Below are 20909 nucleotides of genomic sequence, written 5' to 3' on the forward strand. Positions count from 1 at the left end.
ACCACGACTCAGTCTCCTGGTACCAATGTGTGTGTGCTGCTTATACAGTTGGGGTCTGGGATGGAGGAAAGAACACGGTTATGAGTAACAGTCAAATGTTTGTGCAACTCCAAGACAGATTCAGTGAGGGAACTGTAGAACACCTGCAGTTGCTGTGGGAAATACAACCCTGTCTTAGGGACACTACCAAACAGTATTTCATTGCGGACAGATTCTCTCTACCCCTTGGGGTGGTCCTCACTGAATACAATGCAATGGGCAAGCAATCTACCCAGAACAAGTGTGTTTCCTCCATGCACTTCTGGATTTTTAATTTCAAAGTATCATTAAGGTGTTCCACCTTCCCACTACTTTGTGGGTGATAGGGAACATAGAATGCCTCTACTATTTAAAAAGTGGGCATGATTTGTTTCATTAATTCCCCAGTGAAGTGAGTGCCTCTGTTACTCTCTATGGCTTCGGGTACCCCATATCTGCAAACCATCTCACTGTTTTTTTTTTTAACACTGGTCACGGCCCAAGTTTCAGATCATCTTGGGAAGAGATCAATGCATACTAGGACATATTCATAAGAACCCACCTTAGGTAGCTGTATGTAGTCCACCTGCATTCTCTGAAACGGGTAATCTGGTTTTGGTGTGCATTTTTGTGGGACTCGAATAGGTCTACCGGGGTTATCTTTCACACAAGTGAGACATAATTTGTAGCCGTTTTCGGGAACCCTGGGGTGCACCAGTTTTGTAGCACCACTGCACACATAACACCCTTTGAGTTGTGCATCAGGGAAATGTGCTAGGGCAGCCATCATGGGGAACAGGCAGCGTGGGAGGCAAGTCCTGGTGTTTACCTGCCATACCCCTGACTCTGACCGTACAGCACATGCTTTGGCCCATGGGTTCTGTTCGTGTTAAGGAGCCTGGGTCTGAAAAACCTGCAGTTGATCACGATCAATGGCCATCGGGGCCGGTGCGGTGACAGTCTCCTTTGCCAAAAGGGGGCTTCCCGCACTTCCGATCACTGAGTCCCCTAGCGGGGCCGTGTCTGCTATGGCCAGTATTACAGAGCTAGTCGTGCTGCTTTGTTAGCTGCCTGGTCGGCCAAGGCATTCCCTACTGCAAGGGGAGTTTGCTCCCGTTTGTGCGCCGACAGCTGCCTTTCGGGAAGGGTGACTGCTGTGAGTAGCTGCTTTACCGCCACATAGGTTTGCCAGCAGAGGCCAGAAAATTATGGTTCCACCAAATGGCACCAAAGTCATGTACAACCCTTTAAAACATACCTAGAATCATAAAATACATAAATATCTTTACCTTTTCCCAGACTGCACGATGCAGCGAGTGCCTTCATATCCGCCTCTGCGCAGAGTAGTTCATGTATTACTGCCTTACCATTGTGGACTGCTCCATACCCGGTAATGAATCGTCCTTGATCACTGTCTCAAGCTATGGAACCATCTACAAAATACTCAGCAGAGGGGTTAGTAAGGGGTACATCAGTGATATCTAACAAGCCCTATGTTTCCACCTCCATCAATATCTGACAGTCATGTTCATGTGTAAATGTCACAATGAGCTTCCTCATCTGCTAGTTTGAAAAACAGGGGCGGGTATTGGCTCAGTCACCCCTTCTTCCCCATCCTGATATTTTCCTCCCTGGAATTAGAACATTATAGCATTCGATAGTTATATGGGGGGATATTAAACGGGGAGGTTATAGGGACACTAAGACCTCCTCTCTGGAGCTCTTGGACATTATCATGTATCTCTGCATTCTCTACAGTACTTATTGGGTACTACTTTAAACAGGGGGATGGACACTTTGTTTACGTTACTGTCACCGGGGAATGGGTAGTTTTCCCAAATCAAGTTTGTGACATGCCCACAGCTGACTGGTTATGTTCTCGACCAAAGTAGGTAGGGAATGGGGTTCGGAGTGTATACTGTCCAAGGCTGTAGGAAGTGTCAGAGACAGGAGACTACACAGTGGACCTTCATCTATGGGGGTAGTTATGTTGGGGCCATTTGGAGTCAATTCTATACAGATTCCAATTCTCTGCAACTCGTCTAGCCTAACAAATTGAAGGGTATGAAGTGTACATCAGGGGAAACTAAAACCTGGGACCTGGGTCACAATCGAAATTGAATCATGCAAATACAGTTGGAGGGGCTGAGTCATTTGTAATTTAGTAGATAGTCCATCTACTCCTTCACAAGTTACATATTTGGGGGACAGTATGTCTTCTGATTTATGTAATTACATTAATACTGTACAGGCTACTCTAGTGTCTATCATGAATAAAACTGTCTGTTTCCCCCAGGAAAATGGGGACAGTGAGTGTGGGTCCCGGGGGGGGGTGACAACAGGGCACAGGGAGACATCTGGAATGTCAGCTTCCTACGGGGGTTTAGGATTGTAGCTGTTGATTTTATAGGACATTTGGCCGTAAAATGTTCTTATTGCCCACAGCACCAGTATTTACTTTGCTGCAGTCTCTATTTCTGATGGTTGCTTTCCCCCTACCTCTTCCTTTTCTTGCTGCAGGGTCCTAATTAACTTTCTTTAACATGCTTTCTACTTAAGCACCCTGGGCTATTTCCCTCAGATCATTCAATTGCATATTGCGCCACTCCGGACGACTAGTGCATCCTACAGTCTGGACTATAGGTCTAAGGCCATTCATGAAACACTGCAGCAGTAGTAAGGGGTCACTGTAAAATTCCTGAGACTAGATCATCACATGTGGCCCGATATACCTCCTCAACACCCTGGAGACGCGTTTTAAAATGTTAGGGGGTCTGGGAACAGGGCCATTGTTATGCTATTGGATATACCTATGGTGGATCATGTGCCAGCAGGTTATTTTCTATCCTAGGAGATAGAAAGTGTAAATGACTCGTTGTGCTCATGGGGGCAGAGGCACCTTGGGCATCATCCATGCAGTGGAGACCTACAGGACACAATAATTAACCCAAGGAGATTCTGTTGGCCACAATGTCTGCAGCCCCATCCTAATGTTCCTGCATAAGGCAGGGGTGTCAAAAAGGATGCAAGTTTTACATCAAACAGAGACTACAGGGGTCTCTGCATTTTCATACTGTCATAGATTACATACACAGTTCTATGTCTATTTCCTCTGATTTAATTTTCACTCATTGAGAGACACTTTTACCACTTCTAACCGCATCCTAGCCAGCTCAAGTCTGTTCTTATCTATCTTCCAATAATCCTTCCCAATTGCAAATACACTTCTCCCATTCCTTCTTTGTGTTTCCACTATATCACATGCAGGGACAAAGGTGGTACCTCTGAGATTGCTTACTTCCTTGCAGTTGCCAGTCATCACTAATGCCCGCAGTTATCTGAAGAACTGAATGGGCCCATAGAGTCTTAACTGCAGAAGACTCTACTCTTCTCCCAGCACTAATTTGCTTGCAAGAGAAGGTTTTCCACTCCCAGAATCACTGTTCTCGCAAGAGAAGAATTTCTAGGAAATATCAACATCAGGTAACCAGCCCTTAGAACCCATGAAACTTTGATATATAACCAAACAAATAACAATCCAAAAACTATACTACCAATAGTTATTGCAATTACTTCCACTAGTCAAAATATCATGGGAGAAGTTCTTTTTCTACAAAACCTTTATCCACCTCCTCTGATTAAAACAGATTACAGCTACCACAAAAGACGAGGGGTTACCTAGATCAAAGCATTATAGCTGGTTTTAACTACTTAATCAAGAAGTTCCCTTCAACATCCTGAAGGGAGCACAGCTTGACAATGAAATCTGTGTTATGTCTCCCCTCTCTGGCTATTGACCCTTGGTCTGGATATACTACTACTCTTATCTTGACATTTCCTCTCTTGAGTTCACACAGCACGGACACCAAGGATGATGATTCATCAGAACTAGTTCACAATATGTCAGTCACTCAATCCACACTGCACAGTCACAGGACTGATGCCCTTATTAGTTATTCAAAAATCCATCAGTCCAACATCCAAGGATCCTCATAGTTTACAACATTATCATTCCAAACATAACAATCATATAGACAACAAAAATAACAAATAACAATCCTTCGACTTCTGAAATATTATACTCGTCACTTCATCCAATTTCATTCACAATTGTTAGTTATACATCTATAGACACATTGACACATACAATAAACCACAAATCACCTTATCTATTCAATTAGACACACAAAATCCAAAGAATGGCAGAGGTTTGATAAGAATGGTCTTGTAGGACCACTATGTACTCGTCATGGACCACCAGAAAGCACTGAAACTTTTGTAACACAAAGGACTACTCACCACTGAATTATTTTCAGTGAATTATTGAAAGGTACATGTAGTCGGGTCATAGAGAGGTCCAGTTAACCATCCCGGTGTTCGGCATCATGTAATGTCGTGGTAGCCCCTTCCAAGAAGAGCTAATTTGGGTTGAGATGCAAATGATCTCCAGATCTGCCATTATTTGTTCAAATAAAATATGATGCTACGGAGATAAGAAAATAACACACATCCAGTGTCTGAGTGTACAATTCTTGTCTGCCCTCAGATCCCAAGCAACAAGTATTTTATTACACTCCCAGAAGAAAGGGGAATGGTTACATACATTACCTACATAAGAAAGTATTTTAATTGGGGAAAGAATGTATTTTAGTTGGGAATAACAAGGTCATAAATCATGGAAACTGCTGAAATCATGGAAACTGCTGAATTCCTTTCTAACTAGCTGTGTCCAGTTTCCTTCTGTAACAATGAAAGCTTAACACAAAGACACCTATATATCAGATACAATGCCCTGTGTTATTGCTTTTATGAATAACACTTATAAAGCTAATATAAAATTATGAAATTATTAAAGATATATGAATTGTCTAAATAATCAAAGCAAAGTAAAAATATTTACCATAACAAAGTGAATGCAGAGTTACCCTGACAACGAGCAAATTGTCTGGTTCAGAAACAGCATAGGGAGACATCATCTAGAAGCTTTTTGAAAGTTTTTCTTTTGGATTTCATTTATAAAGTATATTTGAAAGTTTATTAAAATCGCTAGCTCTACATTATTATTAAGTAAAAATGAAAACGACGGTTACGCTATAAATTCATACAGTATTTCCTGAACCCCGAGCAGCAGGAATCTGGGCCTGACTGCGCGATATGCTCTGGTGTTTTACAGATCTCATAGATTAAAACGAAAGACGGAGATGATACAGGGACCTGAATAATCCAGTGTGGCCCCCGGTTAGATTCTCTCCATCCCACTCCTCTTGTGTACATAGTACACGGCTCCGCTCCGTACACCTCGTACACGTGCGGCTCCACTCCGTACACCTCGTACACACGCGGCTCCGCTCCGTACACCTCGTACACACGCGGCTCCGCTCCGTACACCTCTTACACACGCGGCTCAGCTCCGTACACCTCGTACACGCGCGGCTCCGCTCCGTACACCTCGTACACGCGCGGCTCCGCTCCGTACACCTCGTACACGCGCGGCTCCGCTCCGTACACCTCGTACACGCGCGGCTCCGCTCCGTACACCTCGTACACGCGCGGCTCCGCTCCGTACACCTCGTACACGCGCGGCTCCGCTCCGTACACCTCGTACACGCGCGGCTCCGCTCCGTACACCTCGTACACGCGCGGCTCCGCTCCGCACACCTCGTACACGCACGGCTCCGCTCCATACGCCTCGTACACACGTGGCTCCGCTCCGTACATCTCGTACACACGCGGCTCCGCTCCGTACACCTCGTACACACGCGGCTCCGCTCCGTACACCTCGTACACGCGCGGCTCCGCTCCGTACACCTCGTACACGCGCGGCTCCGCTCCGTACACCTCGTACACGCGCGGCTCCGCTCCGCACGCCTCGTACACGCGCGGCTCCGCTCCGTACGCCTCGTACACACGTGGCTCCGCTCCGTACACCTCGTACACACGCGGCTCCGCTCCGTACACCTCGTACACACGCGGCTCCGCTCCGTACACCTCGTACACGCGCGGCTCCGCTCCGTACACCTCGTACACGCACGGCTCCGCTCCGTACACCTCGTACACACGCGGCTCCGCTCCGTGCACCTCGTACACACACGGCTCCGCTCCGTACACCTCGTACACACGCGGCTCCGCTCCGTACACCTCGTACACACGCGGCTCTGCTACATCCACACTGTAAACCCCTCCTGACCCCACACATAACCTTCCCCTCATCCAGCACCATGACAACCAGCACAGCAGAGTCCTGCATCCACTGAGGCCCCTGATCATGTGACCCCTGACTCCTCCCCCTCCTGTGAACTCATCACAGGTCCTGTGCGCACAGAACAGCCATATATGTGGTGGCGGCTCTGCAGGTGGAGGTATGTGGAGATCCCCCATTACTATTAACCCCCTCAGTGCTGCAGTCACATTCCAGGAGACAGAACGTGTTCCCGTCTGTGTCGCCAGGGCCGGCTCCAGGTTTTTGTGGGCCCCGGGCAAAAGAGTCTCAGTGGCCCCTTTAACACATATCACGATTCATGATGCACAGATACCGCAGAGAAATATAGATATATATAGTACAATGCCAAAGATTTCACTTATTACATTACATGAGTGATATCTATTGTAAATTCCACAATAGCTCAGAAACCGGCGAATCGCTCCATACAGGATACTGGCCCCCATATAACGCTCCATATAGAATACTGGCCCCCATATAATTCTCCATACAGGATACTGGCCCCCACATAATGCCCCACGCAGGCTATCACCCCCTCATATAATGCCCCATGCAGGATGTCACCCTCCATATAATGCCCCATGCAGGATGTCACCCCCTATATAATGCCCCATGCAGGATGTCACCCCCCATATAATGCCCCATGCAGGATGTCACCCCCCTTATAATGCCCCATGCAGGATGTAACCCCCTCATAATGCTCCATGCATTATGTCACCCCCTCTTATAATGCCCCATGCAGGATGCCCCCCCCCTTTTAATGCCCAATGCAGGATGTCACACCCCCCTTCCCTTTTAATGCCCCATGCAGGATGTCACCCCCCCGTTTTTAATGCCCCATGCAGGATGTCACCCCCCCCTTTTAATGCCCTATGCAGGATGTCACCCCCCCTTTTTAATGCCCCATGCAGGATGTCACTCAACCCCCCCTTTCCTTATAATGCCCCATGCCTCCATACATTAAAAAAAAAAAATCAAATACTCACCTCACTTCTCACCTGCTGCTCACCTCTGGACTCCAGCGTCGCCGGCGTCTTCCCGCTCTGCACTGAGACGTCACAGTCAGAGGACACGGAAGAGACAGGAGCTGCTGCGGAGGCATGGGGAGAGGTAAGTATTGTTTCGCCGGCTGCCGGGGCCCTGAGCAAGCAGGGGGGAACGGGCGCTGACACCGCTTTCCTCCCCTCACGGGTCCTATAGCGCGGCAGGGTGCCCGACGGCGAGTGGGCCCTGGCACTTGCCCGGGTGCGCCGGGTGCTGACACCAGCCCTGTTTGTCGCTATATCAGGATCTATCTGAATTGAATTAGATTGGGTCACTTCCCTCCTGACGTCACTCGCTGCTCTGTTACTGTACAGTCTCCATTATGGCCGTCGCCTGCTCCATGTTGTCACTATCAGGAGATATTAATGTTCTATCATTATCTGTTACTGACGTCCCCGGTTCTGCCGTCCCGATCTCTGTGGATGTTCCCGGCACTTTATACCTTTATGTTTTGTTTTTATTAAATATTTAATAAATATTCAGATATTTTAGATTTTTCTTTTAGATTTCTTCTGTGTTTTTGGTGTTGGATTGGAGATATTCTGTGATAAATCTCTGTATGTGCCTATAATGTGATTGTGTGTTATACCGGGGGCAGGACGGGGCCATGACTGGATGTAGTGATCATGTGAAGCCGGTAACAGCTCCGGAGATTTCTTACATGGGATCTTTATGATGTTACATCGTCATCTTCTCCCCATTCAGGTCCCTACAATATCGGATCCTCTTGGTGGAGATCTTCTATATAAGAGAATTCTCCTGAGTGACCCATCAAGGATGGATAGAGACAGGGACAAGATGGCAGAGAGGATATTACACCTCACCCTAGAGATCCTCTTCCGGCTTACTGGAGAGGTGAGAGATTCTGATGACGTCACATTACATCATTCTTATCTATGGGAATAACGGATGGACAAAACTGGAGAGGTGAGGACTCTGGAAATGTCTGTAGTGAGATTTATTATTACTGTGTGTCTCCCTAACTAGGATTACACAGTAGTGAAGAAGATCTCTAGTGAGTTCTGTCAGACCCCTGTGTCTGAGCGATGGGGAAGACCCCTGAGCCAAATCATAGGGCCTCCACCTCAGCCCCTGATACATGAGGACATCAATGACCAGAAGATCCTAGAACTCGCTTACAAGATGATTGAGCTGCTGACTGAAGAGGTGACACTGCTGGGAATGCTGGGACATTATACAGTAATGCTATGAAGGGATCAGGGTAATAACTGTACCATTGTATGAGTCAGGTTCCTATAAGGTGTCAGGATGTCACCGTCTATTTCTCCATGGAGGAGTGGGAGTATTTAGAAGGACACAAAGATCTGTACAAGGACGTCATGATGGAGGTTCCCCAGCCCCTCACATCACCAGGTAATAGACAGGACTAAATACACACTGCCTATAATTGTCTGTATGTAAAGATTGAATTCAGTCCCTGTATGTGTTTCCTCCAGTTCTATTCAGTAAGAGGACAACACCAGAGAGATGTCCCCATCCTCCTCTTCTACTGGACTGTAAACAAGAAGATCCCGATATTCTTCTGGATTATCAGGTAGATGGAGAGAAGGTGTCATGAGATCTCCACTATGATGTGTAGAAGGCTGTGAAGGTCTTGTGTTCAGTCTTGTGCTATCCACCAGTATTATACACTGATTGGCCAATTTTTTAGAGACACCGGCACTTTCTTTATTGAAACTTTCTTGTATAGAGATTAGACCTGTAACCCCAGAGTGTAATATAAAATGAAGTGATAATTTTTCAGTGTGAAACCACATTAGAATGGGAATATTGAGCACTTCAACTAGGCATGGTCATAAGTTTTAAGGTAAGGTCCAAAGTTTGAAAATCTCCCAACCTCTTGAGATGTTTTTTTTTCAAAAGTATAAGTACTGAGAATGTTGTGATCGAGGGGAAAAAAATACAATGATAGGGGAATCCACAGGACGTAAACTTGTTGAGGAAGATATCAATAATTGTGCACTACCTGCTCCTCAGCACAATCTTTTTAAATTCCAACTGAATACAGCACTGGTGTCCAACTAATGTGTTAGAATACACTCATTGTACCTTAGCACAGATGGACGATAACACCAGATGAACAGTTCTAGTGCCACCATCTATCAGGTGTCATCATTCAGGCTCGTGGAGATGATAATGGCGGGGGGATGTTTTCTTGGCTCATCCTCGGTCCTTATCTGTGGATGGATGTTTGGACACTAGGGCTTTCATCAGCATTTTGGCCAACCAAGTTGATCACTTCATGGCAGCTGTTTACCCTATGGTAGAAGGACCATGCACCATGTCACAATGGTTCACTAGTCATGGATTGATTCCAGGAACATTACAAAGAGTTTTTGTTGCTTCCCCGGCCCTCATAGTCCTCATGTTTTAATCCTATACCACGTCTCCAGGATGAGGTTCACAACATGTCAGTATCTCCATATTATTTGCAGAATTACTTCATCATCAAGTGGAATCTATTACAAGATGAATTGCTGAGATTCTGAAAACAAAAAGTCACAATGGGTATCTCTAATAATGTTGCCATTATATGTATGTTTTATAATTGGTGGAGATGACAGGATGAAGCTGATCATAGACATTAGATGTTGTCTGGATCTTCTCACAATGTGGCCATTCAGTGTGTTTTATATCTGGTGGAGATGACAGGATAAAGCTGATCATAGACATTAGATGTTGTCTGGATCTTCTCACAATGTGGCCATTCAGTGTATGTTTTATATCTGGTGGAGATGACAGGATAAAGCTGATCATAGACATTAGATGTTGTCTGGATATTCTCACAATGTGGCCATTCAGTGTATGTTTTATACTTGGTGGAGATGACAGGATAAAGCTGATCATACACATTAGATGTTGTCTGGATCTTCTCACAATGTGGCCATTCAGTGTATGTTTTATACTTGGTGGAGATGACAGGATAAAGCAGATCATAGACATTAGATGTTGTCTGGATCTTCTCACAATGTGGCCATTCAGTGTATGTTTTATACTTGGTGGAGATGACAGGATAAAGCTGATCATAGACATTAGATGTTGTCTGGATCTTCTCACAATGTGGCCATTCAGTGTATGTTTTATACTTGGTGGAGATGACAGGATAAAGCTGATCATAGACATTAGATGTTGTCTGGATCTTCTCACAATGTGACCATTCAGTGTATGTTTTATACTTGGTGGAGATGACAGGATAAAGCTGATCATAGACATTAGATGTTGTCTGGATCTTCTCACAGTTTTCTGGCTATAGAGGCTGCTGGTCAGAATTAGGATCCGACAGGTTGGATTTATACTGAAGATCTGCATCTATGTATTAACTACTGCTGTCATTTTTTCAACATCATAATTTATGATCTTTTCTGTTCTTCTGAATAATTTTTTATGACTTCTTCATCTGTCTCTTAATCTTCCAAACTTTGTTTCAGGCTGAAGATCTGACCCATATTAATACTACAGAGACATATGTGAGGGGTGATGAGCGGTGTAAAGAGGAGATTACTACAGATAATCACACAGGTGAGTGTAACCTAAAAAACCATCAGCGCCAGAAACGCACGTCGAGGTTGGCATCATCCCAGAGGGAACACGCTTCTATTATATTCTTTTCTATGCGCCATGATTGTGGCATAATAATATATGATTATTCTTGTGACACGTTCTGACATTTCATGCACATATCTGGTCAGATTACATTATCAGTCTTGCGGCACATGATAATTACTATATGACATTATATGGTGATCTACTGCAGACTTCTGTAATGTCTGGTATTACCCTGTTTTTTGTAAACCTACTACCACCCACTCTAATCATTACACAGTATATTTTTCCCCTTATCAAAGTCTTTGTGTCTTGTTTTTTTAAACCGATTTTGGTTCTCTTATTCATTTTTGTACAATCATGTTCTTATATTCTGACATCTTGCCTCTGGTGATTTATTTATTTATTTATTTTACCTTTCACTTGATCCATTTTTCTTACTTTATATTTTACATGTGTGATAAAAGATATTGATGGTTTTTAATTCACTCTTTTACTTCTAGTATTGATTTTTTTAGGTTACCGTTTTGTAATCATGGTGCATTTTTCATACCATGAATTCTAAAGGGACTTAACCTTTTTCATCCCTTTTGTTTTTGCCACTTTTGACATAGAAGAGATACTTCTGTATACATGGTCCTGTTTATACAGGACACTCAGTGAATGCCTCTAAATATACTTTTGAAGTTTGTCAGTGTCGGGGATTTGAACTCCGGACCCCTGATATGGAAGGTAGAAATATTACTAGTGAGCCACAGGCTGCACTGTTATGTACAGGAGAATTTTCTCAGCCTAAAAACCTCAAAAGCATTCTTCTGTACATCTTATAATATAAAGTTCTATACAGATTTCATACCAGTACATTATACGTGCTGAAAAGTAATCACCAGAGAGTCCTATTTATAGAATTACTATAAAAAATTGTACAAAACATCACAGTAAACATGGACATATTTTGTGTCCCTGTAATTGTGACAACATGTACAGTACAGTGATCACGTGATTTATGGTGATCGGTAAATAGTGTGAATAAAAATGATACCTTTGTTTTCATTCATATTATATATTATTTTATAACGGTAAAAAAGCTCCTCATGCAGAACTTTGTTTTCCATTCTAAAAACAAACACATAATGGAACCCAGACGGACCCCACAACAATTAACGGGACCACTCTGCATCTATTTGCATCAGTTGTGCAACAGATAATAATAATAATAATAATAATAATAATAGTTTATTTTTATAGCGCCAACATATTCCGCAGCACTTTACAAATTTTAGGGGGGACATATACAGACAATACAGAATAAGCATATCTCATATCGAAAGGAGTGAGGGCCCTGCTCGCAAGCTTACAGTCTATGAGGAAGTGGGGGAGACAAAAGGTAAAAAGTACATATATTGTATAATGCAGCCTTGATATACTGAATAGGATAAATAATAATACATGGACTGGTCGCCAGCCAGTATGTGTGCAGCCCTGACAGAGGCTTTTATGTGCATGGTTGGTTTGAACCCGAAGTTGAAGATTTTAATATGGGGGAAAGCTGGGATGGACAGAGTGTGTTTAGGTGATACGCCAGTCTAAAGAAATGTGTTTTTAGGGTTCGCTTGAAACTGTGGGTATTGGGAATTAATCGAACTGTCCTGGGTAGTGCATTCCAGAGAATTGGCGCAGCACGCGAGAAAACAGATCTGATTAAGACATAAATTGAATTTTCCTATAATGAAACAGGCAAAACTCACAAACTCGGGTGTGAACACACTCCAAAGCTGTCCGACAAAAAATGCAGACACGTCTGTGTTTGATCTGATTTGCGGATTGAACGCGCCCATTCAAGAGAATGGATCTGCATTCCCGGATAGTACTCGCATGCCATCCAAAATATCATGGTCCATTAACCACTTTGCAACCTTGGGTTTTTCCGTTTTTTCATTTTTTGCTCCCTGTCTTCCCAGAGCCATAACTTTTTTATTTTTTGGTCAATATGGCCATGTGATGGCTTGTTTTTTGCAGCATGAGTTGTATTTTTGAACAACCCCATTGCTTTTACAATATTATGTACTGTAAAGCAGGAAAAAAAATCAAAGTCCAGTGAAATTGCTCGAAAAGTTCAATTCCACTATTTTTTATTTACCATGTTCACTGTATGGTAAAACTGACCTGCCAGTATGATTCCCCAGTTTATTGCGAGTTCGTAGATGCCAGACATCTATAGATTCTTTTTTTTTATTTAAGTGGTGAAAAAAAATTCAAAGTTGCAACAAAAAAAAATGGCACCATTTTCTGAGACCCGTAGTGTTTCCAGTTTTCGGGATCTGGGGCCGGGTGAGGGCTTATTTTTTGCGCACTGAGCTGACATTTTTATTGATACCATTTTGGGGTAGATATTATCTTTTGATCGCCTGTTATTGCATTTTTTTGCAATGTTGTTGCGCCCAAAACAGCTTAATTCTGGCGTTTTTTCTCATTACGCCATTTACCGATCGGATTAATTCTTTTTATATATTGCTAGTTCAAGCTATTCTGAACTCGGCGTTACCAAATATGTGTATATTTGAATCTTTTTATTGTTTTATTTTGAGCGGGGTAAAAAGGGGGTAATTTGAACTTTTAATTTATTTTTTTTTACTTTTTACCTGCTTCAATCCATGAGAGACTAGAAGTTGCGATCGTCTGATCGCCTGTGCTACACAGCAAGGCTTTGGCCCTAATGTGTGTAGCTAAAATGTTCACTTGCTATGACCGCTGGGCGGTGCTTAGTATCCCTATAATGACAACTGCAGGGGTCTCCTGCAGACTCTTACGTTGCCATGCCAACCCATTGGCGACCCGCGGTCATGTGACACAGGCGCCGAGGGGCGGGACTAGTGACGTGCTTCTGGCAATGTTAAATTCCGCTGCCCGCGATAGACAGCGGCAGTTAACATGTTAACAGCCGCGGATGGATCGAAATTACACCCACTTCTGTTAAGGCCATATGTCAGTTGTACAGATCAGCTGTCATGTGCCCGGTGACATGCGGGCTCAGTGCCAGAGCCCGCATGAAGTGCACTGATACCACCTTGGATGTCCTCATATGTCAAAGGGGTTAACTGAATCAGAATGCTAACAAGATAAACTCCCATGTATATTAAAAAATATCAATTTTATTAGCCAAATACACAAAACATACACAGTAAAATCAGGTATAATAAAATAGTGAAGGAAAAAAGGGAATGTCACTACAGGAAGCAAGTCACAGGCGATGTCAAAATGTATAGGAATATCACAAAAGAAGTGGTAGTTAACTTGGTTCATATGTAGAAAGCTGTAAATACGTATTTTTCGGACTATAAGACGCACCGGACCATAACACGCACCTAGGTTTTGGAGGAGGAAAATAGAAGAAAAAATGTAAGCAAAAAATGTGCTCACAATGCACTGTTAAGGGGAAGGAGGTCTGCTGCTGACACTGGTATAGGGGTAATGTCCCTCAATTCTGATAATATCCCCCATCCTGGTAGATATGCCTCCCTTCCTATTATACGTGGCTCCCATCCCCATCCTAGTATGCATGGCACCCCTCCATCCTGATATGCATGGCACCTCTCCATTTTGGTATGCATGGCACCCCTCATCCTTATCCTGGTATGCATTGCACCCCTCATCCCTACCCTATCCTAGTATGCATGGCATCCCTCATGTTATGATCTGCTACAAGAACTAAGGAAAGATAGGAAAACTGTCCCTACAATAGGACTAAGCTGATTCCCTACGATGCAGCGGGCAACCTGTTCCTTGTGAACAGACCCGCCTTCGTCCTCAGCTAGTCTGAACGCAGACCTATAGATAAAAGGGAGGGGTCCCTAAAAGTACTAAGGACTGGGACAAAATTGGACACCTCCTAGCAGAAGTTGTAGCGGAGCAAAAAGACAAACAGACAAAAATACTTAGAGGTCCAAGGACCAAGCAAACTATAGAGATAGCTACAAAGCACCTGGCTAGATTTAGAGTCAAAGTAACACTGAAGTCCAGCAAAGCCAGAAGGGCGGAGCTGGAATAAATAGGCAGCAGGTCACGTGACCACAAAATAGAAAAAAACTAACAGGAGGGTTCTAACAGCTCATCCCTATCCTGGTATGCATTGCACAGCTATCCCCATCCTAGTATGCATGGCACCCCTCATCCCTATCTTGGTATGCATGGCCCCCTCATCCTTATCCAGGTATGCATGGCCTCCTCATCCTTATACTGGTATGCATGTCACCCCTCATCCCTATCCTGGTATGCATGGCACCCCTCATCCTTATCCTGGTATGCATGGCCCCCTCATCCTTATACTGGTATGCATGGCCCCCTCATCCTTATACTGGTATGTATAATCCCCCTCATCCTTATCCTCGTTTATATGGCCCCTCATCCTTATCCTGGTATGTATGCCCCCTCATCCTTACCCTGGTATGTATGATCCCCTTCATCCTTATCCTGGTATGTATGGCCCCTCATCCTTATCCTGGTATGTATGCCCCCCTCATCCTTATCCTGGAATGTATGGCTCCCTCATCCTTATCCTGGTATGTATGGCCCCCTCATCCTTATCCTTGTATGTATGGCCCCTCATCCTTCTACTGGTATGTATGGCTCCCTCATCCTTATCCTGGTATGTATGGCCCCCTCATCCTTATCCTCGTATGTATGGCCCCCTCATCCTTACCCTGGTATGTATGATCCCTCATCCTTATCCTGGTATGCATGGTCCCCCTAATCCCCATCACGCTGCACATAAAAAAAAGAAACACTCCTACTCGCCTTACTTCTCTCTCTTCCATCGCTGCGTCATGTCTGCCCACACTGATCTCACCATGTGAGCCGCACATGGGGTCACTGCCATGCGCAGCTCACCAGGAGAGATCAGCTCCTGGAAGTCACTGCTCCCCACGCCGGGACTGTGTGCGCAGGGAGCAGTGACTTCATGCTCCTTAATATAAGGCACACAGCGTAGCCACAGCACGGCTCCTGCCACTACCGGGCGATCACGTGTGCCCGCTATTGCCCGTGGGCGTGGGGAGGGGTTGAATATTCATGCCCTTTAATAGTGGGCACACGCGATTGCCCGGCAGTAGTAGGAGCCGCGCTGCGGATACACTGTGTGCCGCTATTAAAGAGAATGAATATTTAGTGCTCCCCACGGTATATATTGCACACAAACCCTAGTAAACAAATTTCATATTATTCAATACATATGCAATTTGTGCAAAACAGCAATAGTATCACTCTATTACAATGTACAATTGCAATATATACGGTACATAAGTACACACATATATTTGCAGCTTTCTCCATGTGAACCAAGTTAACTACCACTTCTTTTGTGATATTCCTATATATTTTGACATCGCCTGTGACTTGCTTCCTGTAGTGACTTTCCCTTTTTTCCTTCACTATTTTATTATACCTGATTTTATTGTGTATGTTTTGTGTATTTGGTTAATAAAATATATTTTGATATTTTTAAATATACATGGGAGTTCTTCTTGTTGGCCTTATATGTAATTCAGTACTCCCATAGACTTGTTGGACCTCTTTTTGGGGTAAATAAATCAGAATACTGTATGTTGCAATTTTTTTCCTCGTGGACCACCAGACACCATTAAGTTTAGAGTGCAGTATTTCATATTGTGAATATGTCCCATAGAGAAGAGATGGATGACGGAGAAATCATATACCGGCCTGGCAGTGTGTGTGCTTGGTTGTGGTAAACAGCCATAGAAATTGAAGAAGGTGGGGGGGAACTGAGTTTCAGCTGTGCTAGTTCTTGAGAAATCAAAACATATCATGTGACCAGTGCTGGAGAAACATCCTGAGAGGAAGACGTTTGAATGTGGAAGAAGTGAAAAACAGCTATGATTAGAATAGCTCAATGCTAAAAATGAAATACGTGCAACTTTATTAACTACAGAAGCTTAGTCACATATGTGGTTACCTATTTGTTGTGCACAAAGGTGTCCGTCGCCTTTAAGCTAAGTGATCTTTGAAGGAACGAGCGACTGTCAACCATGGATTACAGAGGACACTGCTGCAAATTCATTTTCAGATCTCCCAGTGCTCCCATAATCATGATGGAATCCAATGCTTTCTGTTGACTCTCAATACATAGAATATAGGAGAACAAGTTCTTTATACTATTTTATATATATTGCTTAGTTCTTTTTTGTAAAGAAAAAACTCCTACACTTAAACCAAGGCCATGACTTATTTTTACATGACCATACTGCTGTGCTAGATGCATGTACTATACCTGTCAAAAAGTGCATGAGCGATGGACATTATCTAATAGCACTGACTTACAGTTAAGTGTATGAGGCTCCACTGACCATGAAACTGCAAATGATTGCTGACTGGTGAAGTGAAACCAGAACCTATAGAGAAGATGGCTTCAGCAGTGAAGAGAAAATATTGAAAAAGTACAGCCTCTTGGCCTAACATCATAATTTACTAGTCATTGGGTAGTAGTCTACTGTCTTAATCAGTCTAAAGCTGAATTCTATTATAGTTTGTATGGAAATTATATAGAATAATATAATTTCAATGCAGTGTTATTGTTATTGACAAATAATAATTGTATTCTTTGCAGATGACTGTACCAGGACCTCAGAAGGACACCTGATATTTTCAGATTTTGCAGCAGGTGATCATGGTATCACATCAGATACATATGAAGAACATGTAATTATCCCAGATACACCTCAAAATCTATCATCTGATCCTTATCAACAGGTCCTTTATTCTGCTTCATTAAAGGAAAATATGAAAAAACAAAACCACAAAAGTACTGATGAACATGAAGCACATCACACAGGGGAGAAACCACTTTTATATTCAGAACCTGGGAAATGTTACAGTATTAAATCAAGTTATCTTTCACTGCGACAAAGTCACTCAGAGAAGAAGCTATTTTCATGTTTAAAATGTGGGAAATATTTTAAAAGGAAATCATATCTTGTTTTACATGAAAGAACTCACACAGGGGAGAAGCCATTTTCATGTTTAAAATGTGGGAAATGTTTTAAAAGGATAGCGCATGTTGTTTCACATCAAAAAACTCACACAGGGGAGAAGCCATTTTCTTGCTCACAATGTGGGAAATGTTTTGTAGATAAATCACAACTTGTTAGACATCAGAGAATTCACACAGGGGAGAAGCCATTTTTATGTTCCGAATGTGGTAAATGCTTTATAGATAAATCACAACTTATTAGACATCAGAGAACTCACACTGGAGAAAAGCCATTTTCATGTTCAGAATGTGGAAAATGTTTTCTATCTAAATCGCAACTTCGAAAACATCAGAGAACTCACACAGGGGAGAAACCATTTTCATGTTCAGAATGTGGGAAATGTTTTATAGATAAATCACATCTTGTTAAACATCAGAGAACTCACACAGGGGAGAAGCCATTTTTATGTTCAGAATGTGGGAAATGTTTTACAGATACATCACAACTTGCTAGGCATCAAAGAACTCACACAGGGGAAAAGCCATTTTCATGTTCAGAATGTGGGAAATGTTTCACATATACATCACAACTTGCTAAGCATCGCATAACTCACACAGGAGAGAAGCCACTTTTGTTTTAAATCATTATGGAAAAAAAAAGAAAAATTACAAGTTATCAAGTAAAGTCACTTGTCTGCGAGAGAAAGGGAAATCAACTTAGAGCACTAAATGATTATTAAAAAATGTATATAATTACCAATGACCACTTGTTCTAAAAAGCAATTACAATCCTAATGTCTATAAAATATTTAACATTTGTATGAACTACACTGCTCAAAAAAATAAAGGGAACACTCATATAACACATCCTAGATCTGAATGAATGAAATATTCTCATTGAATACTTTGTTCTGTACAAAGTTGAATGTGCTGACAACAAAATCACACAAAAATCATCAATGGAAATCAAATTTATTAACCAATGGAGGCCTGGATTTAGAGTCACCCCCAAAATTAAAGTGGAAAAACACACTACAGGCTGATCCAACTTTTATGTAATGTCCTTAAAACAAGTCAAAATGAGGCTCAGTATTGTGTGTGGCATCCACGTGCCTGTATGACCTCCCTACAACGCCTGGGCATGCTCCTGATGAGGTTGCAGATGGTCTCCTTTGGGATCTCCTCCCAGACCTGGACTAAAGCATCCGCCAACTCCTGGACAGTCTGTAGTGCAATGTGACGTTGGATGGAGCGAGACATGATGTCCCAGATGTGCTCATTCGGATTCAGGTCTGGGGAATGGGTCGGCCAGTCCATAGCTTCAATGCCTTCATCTTGCAGGAACTGCTGACACACTCCAGCCACATGAGGTCTGGCATTGTCCTGCATTAGGAGGAACCCAGGGCCAACCGCACCAGCATATGGTCTCACAAGGGGTCTGAGGATCTCATCTCGGTACCTAATGGCAGTCAGGCTACCTCTGGGGAGCACATGAAGGGCTGTGTGGCCCTCCAAAGAAATGCCACCCCACACCATTACTGACCCACTGTGTAAATGTTCTGAACCGGTCATGCTGAAGGATGTTGCAGGCAGCAGATCACTCTCCATGGCGTCTCCAGACTCTGTCACGTCTGTCACATGTGCTCAGTGTGAACCTGCTTTCATCTGTGAAGAGCACAGGGCGCCAGTGGGGACTTTGCTAATCCTGGTGTTCTGTGGCAAATGTCAAGCATCCTGCACGGTGTTGGGCTGTGAGCACAACCCCCATCTGTGGACGTCGGGCCCTCATACCACCCTCATGGAGTCGGTTTCTAACCGTTTGTGTAGACACATGCACATTTGTGGCCTGCTGGACGTCATTTTGCAGGGCTCTGGCAGTGCTCCTCAGGTTCCTGCTTGCACAAAGGAAGAGGTAGCAGTCCTGCTGCTGGGTTGTTGCCCTCCTACGGCCTCCTCCACGTCTCCTGGTGTACTGGCCTGTTTTCTGGTAGCGCCTCCAGCCTCTGGACACTACGTTGACAGACACAGCAAACCTTCTTGCCACAGCTCGCATTGATGTGCCATCCTGGATGAGCTGCACTACTTGAGCAACTTCTGTAGGTTGTAGAGTCTGTCTCATGCTACCACGGGTGTGAAAGCACAACCAACATTCAAAAGTGACAAAAACATCAGCCAGAAAGCATTAATCCTGAGATGTGGTCTGTGGTTCCCACCTGCAGGACCACTCCTTTATTGAGTGTGTCTTGATAATTGCCAATAGTTTCCATCTATTGTCTATTCCATTTGCACAACAGCATGTGAAATTGATTGTCAATCAGTGTTGCTTCCTAAGTGGACAGTTTGATTTCACAGAAGTTTGATTTACTTGCAGTTATATTCTGTTGTTTAAGTGTTCCCTTTATTTTTTTGAGCAGTGTATTTAACCTTTAATTAGTCACGTGGAGTCCATTGGACCCCAATCGCGTTTGTTTCAAGTATGGAGAGTGAGTAACCGTCCGTTTCGGTATCTTCCTAGCTTGAGCTCCCCTCCGTCCTCAGTGCATCGCAAGATGATGCATCGACTACACGTGCCACAGCGAAAATAAAATCCAAGGCATTTCTAGTACTGTCCACTATGAATCATGGTAAAGTTATATCTGAAGGGGATAGCAAGAAGCTGGAAATAACAGACTTTTAAAATAAAACCAAGGGTGGCCTTGAAACAAACGTCAAACTGTGTGAAACTTAAAACGTCGCTCGGCACAGTAAGACATGGCCAATGGTCATATATTTTCATCTCTTCAATGTATCAGCAATAGATGCTTATTTTATTTATAACATGAATAATAACACTAAAATTACCCCAAGAGAATTTCTGAATTTTTTTTTGACTGAATTAGTGAGAGCTCATAAAAGTATGAAATCAGAAATTTCTAAATGGCCAAGTTTCCTGAAAAGACGACTCAATGACAAGCCTTCTTTTTTGGAAGTAGGTCAATGTCAAATGTATGTGAGATCTAGTGACCACTGAAAGAACAAAACCGGATGTGATAATTGCAAGAAATTTATGTGCAGTGAGTACCATAAGAAGATATGTGATTC

The 20909-nt window shown here is 43.3% G+C and overlaps 1 protein-coding gene and 1 pseudogene across 1 annotated transcript in view; both read left to right on the forward strand.

Annotated features, from left to right (window-relative positions):
• Window positions 1-20909, forward strand: part of LOC141272008 (uncharacterized) — a 326760-nt gene that overhangs the window by 103595 nt on the left and 202256 nt on the right. The gene's annotated exons all lie outside the window — the stretch shown is intronic.
• LOC141271453 (uncharacterized) overlaps window positions 1-20909 on the forward strand; it is a 75759-nt pseudogene that overhangs the window by 12473 nt on the left and 42377 nt on the right.

The sequence above is a fragment of the Phyllobates terribilis genome, unplaced genomic scaffold (genome assembly GCF_046119375.1).
Source record: "Phyllobates terribilis strain yellow unplaced genomic scaffold, ASM4611937v1 Scaffold_5__5_contigs__length_657084704, whole genome shotgun sequence".
Classification (NCBI taxonomy): Eukaryota; Metazoa; Chordata; class Amphibia; order Anura; family Dendrobatidae; genus Phyllobates; species Phyllobates terribilis.